The sequence below is a fragment of the Triturus cristatus genome, chromosome 7, assembly GCF_964204655.1.
Source record: "Triturus cristatus chromosome 7, aTriCri1.1, whole genome shotgun sequence".
Taxonomy (NCBI): Eukaryota; Metazoa; Chordata; class Amphibia; order Caudata; family Salamandridae; genus Triturus; species Triturus cristatus.
The window spans coordinates 467,964,643-467,976,894 of NC_140590.1; positions in this window are offsets into that span (position 1 = coordinate 467,964,643).

Consider the following 12,252-nt stretch of genomic DNA (forward strand, 5'->3'; position numbering starts at 1 on the left):
ATACACTGGTGGGGTGATGGTACGCTCCATTCATACACGGGTGGGGGTACGCTCCGTACATACACGGGTGGGGGTTCGGCGTGTACATGCACTGGTGGGGTGTTGGTACGCGCCGTACATACACTGGTGGGGTGTTGGTACGCTCCATTCATACACGGGTGGGGGTACGCTCCGTACATACAAGGGTGGGGGTTCGGCGCGTACATGCACTGGTGGGGTGTTGGTACGTGCCGTACATACACTGGTGGGGTGTTGGTACGCTCCATTCATACACGGGTGGGGGTACGCTCCGTACATACACGGGTGGGGGTTCGGCGCGTACATGCACTGGTGGGGTGTTGGTACGCGCCGGACATACACTGGTGGGGGTTCGGCACGTACATCCGCGGCCGGGGGGGCGTATTGCGCGTACATACGGTGGCTGGGGGGGGTGTTCGGCGCGTACATACGAGGGCTGGGGGGTGTTCTGCGCATATATACGGGGGCTGGGGGGGTGTTCGGCGCGTATGCGGGCACATGTCTCGATGGTTGCTATAGGAGTTCGGTCCGTACAGTGTTTTTTCCATACGGTTGTAAAATCGGAAGGACGGGACGGATCGTACTTGCGCGTTCGGACTTAATTTTTCCGATTCGTATGGTAAATCGTCCGGGGATGTGTCGGACACGTTTTCCGACCCGAGGACGTGTGGGGAAATTTTCCCAATGCGATTCGTATGGACTTTTTCTCATACGAATCGTACTTGGCAGTTTGTACGCTACTTGTACGATTCGTACGGTAAAAATACCGGATACGATTCGTACGGGGGAAATTTTTACAGGATTGGAATCGGCACCAAAATGTATAAAATAAATTGTATTTTTGAAGAAAAAATATATTTGTGAAAACATTATGTTAAAATATATGCATGTAGATTGTTCAACATTTTTGTTAAAATAATGTATTAAAAAAGACATAAGAAATGTATGTTAAAAAAGGATCATATTGAAAAATTTATGTATATGACAATTAAGACTGCAAATGTATGACAATGTGTTCTAATGAAAATACATATAGAGTGTATAAAAACATAGACAATACACAACTGTGTAATTACTAAAATGACTACATATAATAATTGAAATATTCCTTGCAAAAACAGTGCGTCATTCTTGAATTTTCACTTGCTAACTTAAAATGTAAATAAACTTTATATAAACACTACTTTCACCTATAACACTACTAACAACAAAACAAAAAGTTAACAATGCTTAGAAAACTAGGGGCCAGATGTACGATGGATTTTTGCATGCGATTGCGCACATGAGTTTTAGTCCGTTTGAGCATGCAAAAACCCTATTGCCCATGTACAAAACCTATTTTGCGACTCGCAAATTGATTTGCAACTCGCAAAATAGGTTTTGCGACTCGCTATTATGAAATGAAATGAAAAATTATATTTATATAGCGCGTAACTACCCGGAGGCCTCGTCGCGCTTCAGCAATTACTATGACGAGCTCCAAGGTACATTAGCACGCTTTCGCAAACAAATGGGTTTTTAGGACTTTCCTGAATGCCATCCTATTGTTGATCTGTCTAATACTCACAGGAAGGGAATTCCATAGTTTGGCGGCAGAGTGTGAGAAAGAGCGACCGCTCCAACGGGCTTTGATAACCTTTGTTGGAGTTGCTAAGTGCAGTGAGCCGGAACGAAGGGCTCTGGAAGGGACGTAAGGCACTACAAAGGGGAACAAGATGGCAGGGCCTGTTCGATGAAAAGATTTGTGCACTATGCACATCGCCTTAAACTGAGCTCTGGCAGTCATTGGGAGCCAATGAAGCTCCTTAAGGGCTTTCTTAGCTGATTGCCAACGAGGAATATTAAACAATAGCCGGGCGGCACAGTTTTGGGTGACTTGGAGCCTTTTGGTCACCGCTACAGGGGCGCCCAAATATAAGGCGTTCCCGTAATCCAGGCGAGAGAGAATCAGGGCCTGAACCATGACTCTCCTCGCCTGGAAAGGGAGCAGAGGAAGGACCTTGCGGAGCATTTTCATTAACCCAGCACAAGTTGAGGCAGTCTTGGTGGCTTGGACCGAGAAATCAAGCGCCCTGTCAAGCCAGATTCCAAGGTTCTTTATCTGGGGCTAAGGGAGGGGAGGAGTGCCAAGGCATGTAGGCCAAATAGAGGCCAAAGTGTTCGGTAAGGAATTACCTAATAACATGATCTCCGTCTTCTCCCCGTTAAGTTTAAGACAAGACGCATGCATCCACTCAGCAACAGCCTCTAGACACAGACCCAGGGTGTTAGATGACCCCTCCGAGTGGTCCAAAGAGACCACCAGTTGGTTGTCGTCTGCGTAGGTGACGATACGCACACCAAAGGGCTGAACTATATTTGCTAGAGGTTGCATATAAACATTAAAAAGAGTGGGGCTCAGGGACGAACCCTGCGGAACCCCACAACTGAGTGGTTGCTTGGCCGAGATCGTCTCACCCTCGAACACCTGAAAAAAACGCTCATCCAGGAAGGAAGTCAGCCATTCCAGGGGCGCACCCGACACACCCATGCCTTTCAAACGATGTAATAGGATGGCATGGTTGACAGTGTCGAACGCGGCACTGAGGTCGAGTAGTATGATGGCTGCTTTTCCTCCCTGGTCCAGCACCGCTCTAGTCTCTTCTGTTACTGCTATAAGGGCAGTTTCAGTTCCATGCTGAGGGCGGAAACCCGTCTGAGAGACACATAGTAGGCTATTAGATTCTAAATAGTCCACTAAGATGTTATTAATGTGTCTCTCAAGAAGTTTGCTCATCCAAGGAAGTAGGGAGATAGGCCAAATTGTTCTGATCTAAGGTGGGTTTTTTCAAAAGTGCCCTAACCATCGCACACTTCCATTGGACTGGGACAGAATTCGAAGCAATGGAAGCATTGAGGACATCCAGGATGGCAGGACGGATGACGTCGATTACTTTGATAAGAGTCTGAGGAGGTGCTGGGTCGTTAGGGGAACCCGAGGTGACTTTAGGGATTATTCCATCCAATAAGGAGGAGTCTAGAAGGGGGAATTTGTCCAACAGGCAAGAAGTCATCGTGTCGGGGTCCATTGTGGTGGTAGGCTCCAAGTTCCCACCAGCTATGGAGAAAGAGGAATAGATAGTTGAAATCTTCTGGGAGAAGAAAATTGCTAAGTTATTGCAACGGGCTTTTGCGCCGTCAAGTGACTGACGCTCAGGGGGAGGGGGAGTGATTAAGGATTTAGCAATTTTAAAAATTTCCTTAGGAGAATTGGCAGCTAAACGAATTTTTGATTCATAAAACTGAGCTTGGGCAGATTTAATTTCACTTTTGTAGAGCTTTATAGCAGCTCGGTACTCCACTTTTTTAGATTGAGAATATTCTTGTCTCCAGGCTCTCTCTAGTTTGCGACAGAGTTGTTTCCTAGACCTGAGAGCAGGCGAGTACCAGGGAGCAACTTTGGGTCTATTTATTAGATGCAAAGATTCCTTTGGAAGGACTAGATCGAGGGTGCTGGAGATCCAGTTGTCAAAATTGACAGTGGCTGTGTCGGGGTTAGTCACCTCCGGGGCTGGCTGATCAATGAGAGCTAGTTTCCATTTAGCAAGTGGAAGTGAAGCCCATTTTCTTCCCCAGCGCTTATTGTGGGAGTGTGACATAGAAAAGCTGCCGGTAGACCAAGAAAAAGGTAACAAAAAATGATCGGTCCAGGGTAGTGGTATAGGTGTCTCCACGGTTAGGCTCTCTAGATTACTGTAAATGTGATCTAGAAGATGGCCCCTGATATGCGTCGGTTGAAAGCCTTTCTGTAGCAGGTCCATAGCCTGCAGATTAGATCGAAGGCTATTGGCATCTGCGTCAAGTGGGACATCCAAATGCAGGTTCAGGTCTCCTAGCAGAGTAAAATTTGCTGAAGACAACACTAAGTCGGCAACTGTGTCCGTTATATTGGTGATAAAATTGCTGAGGGCGCCAGGTGGTCGATAGACTAACATACCAGAAAAAGTGTTTAAGGGGGAGAATTCAAGAGTAAAGTGTAAAGTCTCACAGGCTGGCGTAGAGGATGGGGTGACACGACATCTAAAATTGTCCCTGTAAATAATGGCCAGTCCTCCCCCTCTACCTGTCTTACGATCCACACGTTTACAGGTATAGCCTTGGGGGGTGGCCCATACAATTGTAGGATCGATATCTAGCTGAAGCCAAGTCTCCGTTAAAAAAAGGTCATCAGGTTTAAGATCTTCTATCAACATAGCTAGTTCAATATGATGTTTTGGCAGGGATCAGCAATTGAGGAGACACATCTTCCATTTGCGCGTAAAGGAATGATTCCCTGAGTCTGGAGGTGAAACACTCCAGTCACAGGTTTTGCAGCGGGCCTTACGGTTTATAGGCAAGACCGAATGTAGGCAGGCAGCTTTAGTAGTAGAACGAAGTGCATGCAGCAAAGGAGCACTGTAAATAACACAGTTGCCTACCATGTCTGCGGAACTGGGGATGGGGACTGGAGCTGGAGCAACCGGTCGCGGACTGGCGCACACTGGCTTCTCTTTGGCGCCTCTTCGGCGCGTCTATGGCGCTCCCGCTGCGCGTACCGCTGCGCGGTGCAACAGTGGATTAAATAGATTAGGCTCAGAGGAGACTGGAGCGTCAACCCCCTAAGATGGCCGCCCTATAATGGCACCACCAGGAAGTGAACGCGCTCTGTACTCCCTCCACATCAATCAGCCTAACGCTGCGGTGGACCGGGGAGTCAGAGTACAATTCAATTTAAAATGACAAAAATAGCAGCAACAATGTAGCAAGCATAAAAACGTTTTTTAGATAAAACACCAATAGCAAAGCACCCACGATGTTGTTAGCTGAAGCTCTAGTGCAAAAATGACTTGTATCAAGGTTTCTCGAGCGCACAGGTGCTGGGAACTTAAATAATCAAGGCTCAGAGGAGACTGGAGCGTCAACCCCCTAAGATGGCCGCCAGTGGCGGCTCCTCCATACGGGCGTTTGGGCGCCGCCCCCCTGCTTTCTCGCAGTGCGAGAAGGCAGAAACATAAATGGTAATAACTACCATTTATGTTTCTGCCTTCTCGCACTGCGAGAAAGCAGAAGTGCCTGATCGGGGGTGGGCGGTCCTGCTTGAGGGCAGGGGGGAGTGGCTTGCCCAGTGTTGTGCATAGGGACTGTTTGGCCGGCCCTGGGGCCGATCAAACAGTCCGTATGCACAACACTGGGCAAGCCACTCCCCCCATGCCCTCGAGCAGCACCGCCCACGGCGCCCACTCTACATAGCGAAAATGGTCCCGGCTGGGGCGCTCTCTACTGCGCCTCAGCGTTGTGATTGGCAGAGCGGAGGGAGGGAGGCTGCCTTTCATTCATGACGACATGACGACGAGAGCTTCAGGACGGCGGGAGCGGCAGTTTGGACGCATCCAGAAGCTGCGGTGTTGCAGGACGGAGCGGGAGTTGGAACGCATCCAGAAGATGTTGCAGGACGAGGATGGTAAGTTTTATAATCTTCTTTCATTTACCCACCCGCCTCCACCCCCCGTGACGACCCCCACCCCCATCATGCCGGCCGTTACTGTGAAGTTATGAATGTACAAAACTATTTTAGGCCCTCCTTAGGCCTAAAATAGTTATGTACATTCATTACTATTTTAGACCCTCCGGTGCCGTATCAATGCCAGTCAGGGCTGGCTTTAGGGCGTTGCGATCGGTGCCACCGCACCGGGTGCTGGAATCCTGGGGGCGCCGTGTTTGAAAGTTTATTATGCCTTTAAAGTACCTGCTGCAGCGTTTCTTTCACCCCGCAATTACCAGGCCTCACATAAATGTCAAGATAACTCGTGTGATTAATTATCTTCCTGGAGAGAGAGATCAGCATTTTGTATAGTTGTGGTTTTGACTTAGGTGAAGTTAGTGCAGAGGGTTAATATGCCTGCTGCAGAGAACGTGTACCATGTAGATTACAGATGTAAACAGATCAGCAGGTTACTTGCAATGTATAATTTAAAGTCCTTAGTCCTAATATAGAATAGTGAGGTATTAACTTTCATCCTAGAACTGCATACACGCTGCAAAGTACAGAACATTGATCAATGTTGCAAAAAGGGTTAATTTGGCTAGAAATCGATTCTTATTATTAAAGAAAACTCCCAACTATGCTGTTTCTTTTTCGACTCTGAGTTTGTGCTTCTCCACACCAAGCACTCTTAAACTATGCTGCCTACCAGTATGGATGACATGTGACTCCTACACTTTTAGTCCTTTGGCTTACGTAACATTTCCTACACAGTGATTTACACATGTATGATTGAATGTCTGTGTGTAATATGCGTGTGATGCAAAGTGCTCAGACACCCTGCACTGGTATGAGTGGCGCTATATAACTAATTCAATGCATCTGAGAGAGTGTGGTTATGGAGACTTGGTCACTGTTTTCGCCACCCAATCTTTGGCCCTAATGGAGACCTGAGGGGACATATAGTTCATCTTTCTTTGGCAATAAGGTCAGGCGGCTAACGCCAATGTTCCCTATTCTTTTAAAATAATGCAGTCAGGCTAAATGGATGGCACGGGTGCAAGCAGGACTGAAGCACGATATGGGACAGTTTTAAATGTGTTTAATTATTTCAAGTCTACATATCCTACCTACTTTTATAAATATTCTTGCTTTCTGAAATGTGGTTTAACCTGCATCCTTTGGGCCTTTTTTTTTTGTTCTTCAAAATTTCCTTGGCGTGAGGGTCCTGCAGTTCCCCTTTAGTCAATCAGGCTCGCTATGACACAAAACACATTTAGACCCTTTTTTTACGCCCCACCACTTTCAAATGTCACCAGCCACCACTGATGGCCGCCCTATAATGGCACCACCAGGAAGTGAACGCGCTCTGTACTCCCTCCACATCAATCAGCCTAACGCTGCGGTGGACCGGGGAGTCAGAGTACAATTCAATTTAAAATGACAAAAATAGCAGCAACAATGTAGCAAGCATAAAAACGTTTTTTAGATAAAACACCAATAGCAAAGCACCCACGATGTTGTTAGCTGAAGCGCTAGTGCAAAAATGACTCGTATCAAGGTTTCTCGAGCGCACAGGTGCTGGGAACTTAAATAATCAAGGCTCAGAGGAGACTGGAGCGTCAACCCCCTAAGATGGCCGCCCTATAATGGCATTCAAAGGGTGTCCCTTCCTAATAGCGACCTGTGAACTTATGTATGACTGATTTGCGACCGCAATTGCGGTCACAAAACAGTCGCAGTTTACCACCCTTTCACAGAAGGGTGGTAAACCACTTGCAAACGGGAAGGGGTACCCAGGGGACCACTTCCCCTTTGCGAATTCATGCAAAAATATTTTTTAGGGGCCGGCAGTGATCCCAGTGACCACTGCCTGCCCTTAAAAAATGAAACAGAAAAGTTTTATTTTTATTTTTTAAATGCATCCCGTTTTTCTTTAAGAAAAACGGGCTGCATTTAAATAAAGAAAAACTGCTTTATTTAAAAGCAGTCCCAGACATGGAGGTCTGCTTAGCCCAGCAGGCCACCATCCCTGGGATGGCCCGCCAATCCAAATGGGGTCGCAAATTGCAACTGCCTCATTAATATTCATGAGGCATGCAATTCGCGACCCTATTGGGAATCGCAAACAGTGTCTCAGACACTGTTGTACATTGGAAATTGCGACTCGCATTTTGCAATGGTCGTACATCTGGCCCAAAATTTCTTCCTAACAAAAGTTAAACTCCAATATTCCAGTTCCAAACTTAAATACATTGTAGAAAAACATACATTAATAGGTTTAGATTTACTAATCACACTTCAGTCTAAGCAGGAAAGTGTTGGACTTTGAGGAGCGTAGATTAACTATTCCCACTGCAATTTAAGCCATGTTGGGGAAAGTGTATGACTTTGATGGGGCTAGACTTAGTATTCCTATTTCAATCTTAGCAACACCAGGGAAAGTACTGAAATTTAAGAGGAGTACATTTATTATTCCCACTCCAATCTAAACCACCTTGGGGGAAGTGTTTTACTTGGAGGGGGCAGGTTCACAATTTCCACAACAATCTTAGCCTCATTGAGGAAGACGTTTGACTTTGAGGGGAGAATATTTACTATTTCCGCTGCAAAGCAATCCACATTGGGGAAAGTATTGGACTTTGAGTGTGTTCAATTTACTATTCCCATTCCAATCAAAGTCTCCTTGGGGAAAGTGTTGGACTTTGAGGGTGGTAGATATACTATTCCTACTCCAATCTAAGCCATATTTGTGAAATACCTAAACTTTAATAAATCTCAAATAAATAGTTCCGATCCAATACAAAATATATTGATATAAATACTACACAGTAGAAAATATAAAACAAAAACTCACAGAGTACAACTAAAACATTGAAAGAACACTTTTAATATTATAAGCTGAAAACTTTAATTGAAACCATATGAATTAAATTTAAAAACATTTATGAACACAAATAAATTAGATAAAATTATATAAAATACAATACTACAACACAATTTACATTGCTACTAAAGAATACAAAAAACTCAATCAAATAAAAACAACATTCTTACAAAACATTAAAAACAGTGTAAATAAAAATATATACTTTACAAGATATTTTTCAATGAGGTTTTAGAATAAGATCCTGCTAAAGCAGGGATCAGGTGTGTCACAGGGTTACTAATTATTTTTTAGGGTACAGGGATGGGTGTTACGTGGCGTTACTAATTAGATTTCAGGGCGCACTGATGGGTATTGTGCCATGTTAATTATTCGTTTTTAGGGCGTAAGTATGCATATTGCACCAAGTTACTGGTTAGTTTTTTTCAAATCTTTGTATTCATATTATATATACAGACAATATTATAACAATGGAAAGAAAGCAGCATTAAACAAACAACACATGCCCGCTCAAGACTTCAGAAACAATTACAATGCTTCCTGAGCATGCCTGAATTTTATCTATCTGCCAGCAAGCTCGCAGGGTCAGACCCCCTTTTAACACTAGAGCTACGACTGATGGAGCCGTCCCAACCACCAATGTCTTATTTTAATTAGCTTTGAACCAGTTGTGCAACGGGAGGGGCTGTCAACGCCCCCCATTTATAGGCAATTTCCATTTTAGCAATCATTGGGCTCACCACACCATCTTTTGTCATGTCCACCCACTGTCCCACTCTGACATAATCCCCAACAGTGCAATTTTAGGACTTCTTCCAACCTGGCCCCCACCCACTTGAGCCAAAGCATCATGTATGCCAGTATGCTTGAAGTGTTGGAAATTCCCACACCACAGGCAGAAAGGTCCCAACATTGGGCCTCATTACGATATTGGTAGGAGTAGCTTCCGACCGGCACTTTCACGGAATCAGGACCGACCACATGATTACAATGTGACAGCACACTGTCCGGGCGCATACTCCCATTTCTCTATGGGAGGTTGTGCTACGTCCTTAAACTGGCTGTAGCACAAGTTCCCATAGACAAATGGGAGTCTGTGTAAATCCGTGCACCGTGTGGCAGGCACCTTGAGGTGGCAGGCACCTTGAGGGGCCTGCCACATGGTTCAGGGATTTACAGGGGGGCACCATAGGTGCTCCCCAGGCCCAAAACCGTATGCTGCGGAAGCAAGGTTGCCCTGTTAGGGGCCCCCAAAGTCACTTTCTTACAGCCTTTCCATGTCGAAAAGGCCGGCATGGAAAGGCTGTCAGAAACCGACATAGTAATCCTGATGGCGGAAATGCCGTCCTATTGGGATTACAGGCCAGTTTCCGACTGGAAGCCAGCCAGAATGACCGGCCGGTTTCAATTTCGACTGCCTAGATTGTAATTAAGACTCCCTGTTTTCCGTTTTTACTGATTTTTACAGATAAATACAGAGAGAAAACCATTTATTTTGTTGTCTGTATTTTTTTTTAAATGTGGATCAAAATGGAAATTAGGTGCTTTTTGAGTGATTCTAAATACACTTTGCCATGACTGTGTGGATTGATAGGTAACAGGATTAAAAAAGAAAGGAATTTTAGTAAAGAGGCTTAGACAGCAGTAAATATGCACAAGACTAAAACAGAAATGTGCATATTTTCATATAAGTGCAATAATTTATCATCTGCATGTGGTCATATTACTGAAACCTGGCAGACATACAAGCATGACTCCATATTTATTGTTTAAATAAATGTGTGAATACCAGTTTCAGCTTAATTTTTTTTTACAAAACCTGTAATAAATATGGATATATGCAGATAAATTTGACAAAAAATAAATATGGATAAATAGAGACGGAAATGTAAAAGAAAAAAATACAATAAAACCGGGAGCCCTAATTGTAATTAAGCGGTTGGAATTGAAACCAACAATGTCAGTCGGAAAACCTCCAACCTGAGGTTGGAGACTTTACGACCGACGTCGTAATCGGCCCCTTTGTATTTGTAAGAAGGGTATATCAGGAAGTGACTTCTACACATTTTCTGAAGATGTTTGATAGTAAAATAAACTCTAAGGAAGTAGTTAAACTGGACGAGACAGAGCCTGACCAGACTCTTTTGCTCTAATATCCCTAGGTGCAGAAGAGATTTGAGTAGGGTAACTACACAACTATCCTCTTAAAATCCCAGAATTAATATATTCACATAATGGTGCAGACCTTGAACTCAGCACTGCCCACTGGGGCTATTAAGAGGGAATGAAAATTGATCAAATTAGCTCACTTACGTGAATTAATGATTAAGTTGTACTCATAGCTGGTTGATCCTGAGTGTTGTTTGGTACATACATAAATATGGGTGCATACATTCAGAATTATATGGAATATATTTACTCTGAACTAATATTCACGTTCTCAGGCGCATTGCACATGAGGGTCACTTAAACACTAGGATGTATTTTAACCGTTGCAGACGTAAAAGCTTAAGAAAGTCGCAGCTGGAAGAATTATGATGATTGCTAATGAAGAAATAGCAGTCTCTCACATTGTAATGATTGTCTATTGTTGGGAGATCTGCATATTGAATGGTAGAACAAATTATCTCTTCTCTTTACATTAGCGATTGTATGAAAATGTGAGTCCCCTTTCTATGTTTATTAGCCACGTACATAGATTCAATGAGTTTCAAACCCAAATTATAATACAATATCGGAGGATATTCTCATTATGATTCATGCATACATTTGTTTGGATTCAATATCAACAATGAAATAAGAAATATGTCATCTGTGTCAACTATGGCAGAGTGTGTATTTCTATGGGAGATTGGGCACTCTTCCTTAGTATGACATAGTATGACATAGGATTCTTGAAGCTGGAAAGCGTCACGCTTGTGGGGAATACATTTATATTATCTACTGGCGGTCGCCAGTAGATAGTTATAGTTAGGACCCTCTTTCTATAGGAAATCTTCAACATTCTATTTGGAATAACTTTGGCGCCGGTCGACGAATCCTCGCGAAATTTTCAAAACTAATGGGGCGCTCCGCTCCGCTCCTACCCTGAAAGTCTCGGGGGGATTTGTCAAGCGGGGGCTGAGAAAAAAGGGGGGTCCCAAAACGCGTTTTCCCCATGCATTTTTCCATAGGACCTTTAGACACAGCTACAGCCCGAACGGCTGAACAGAGTTACTTGAAATTTGGCAGAGAGGTAGTCTACAGGTCAAGGAAGTGCCTTTTGTAGGTCTGGTGTAAATCTGTTCAGTAGGTCCTGAGAAAATAGCATTTAAATCAATATATATATCTGTGGCAGTTTACCGTGCGCTTACCGTGCGCTTACGGTAAGCTTACCGTACGCGTACGGTGCCGTGCGCGAGCGCGATTCTGATTGGCTGTTAGATCTTAGTAAACATTCGAATCAGTCGAAACCAGGAAGTGTCGGCCGCCATTTTCTCTCTCGCACTCTGAGGGGGAGAGGAAAAACAAAGTTGCATAACATGAAAAGGGGCAGGCTAGACAGCTCCTAACCACCTAGCCATGGTTAGGTTGTCCCAACGAACCCCCAAGGCCAAAAAATCAATTTTTTTTTTTTTGAAAAAACGCCGATTACGCTTACCGTACGCTTACGGTAAAAAATAAATAAAATAAAAAAACCATCCACACTTTCCCCACCCCGTGTGCAAAAGGTTCCCGAAGTGATCCTTTTGTGCAGGGCATATTAGTTAAATGAACATTTAATAGATAACCTTTCACAACGAAGCGCATAATATGTCCTCCTTGTGCGTACGGTGCGCGAAGCGCATCGTGCGTACATGGCCCATCC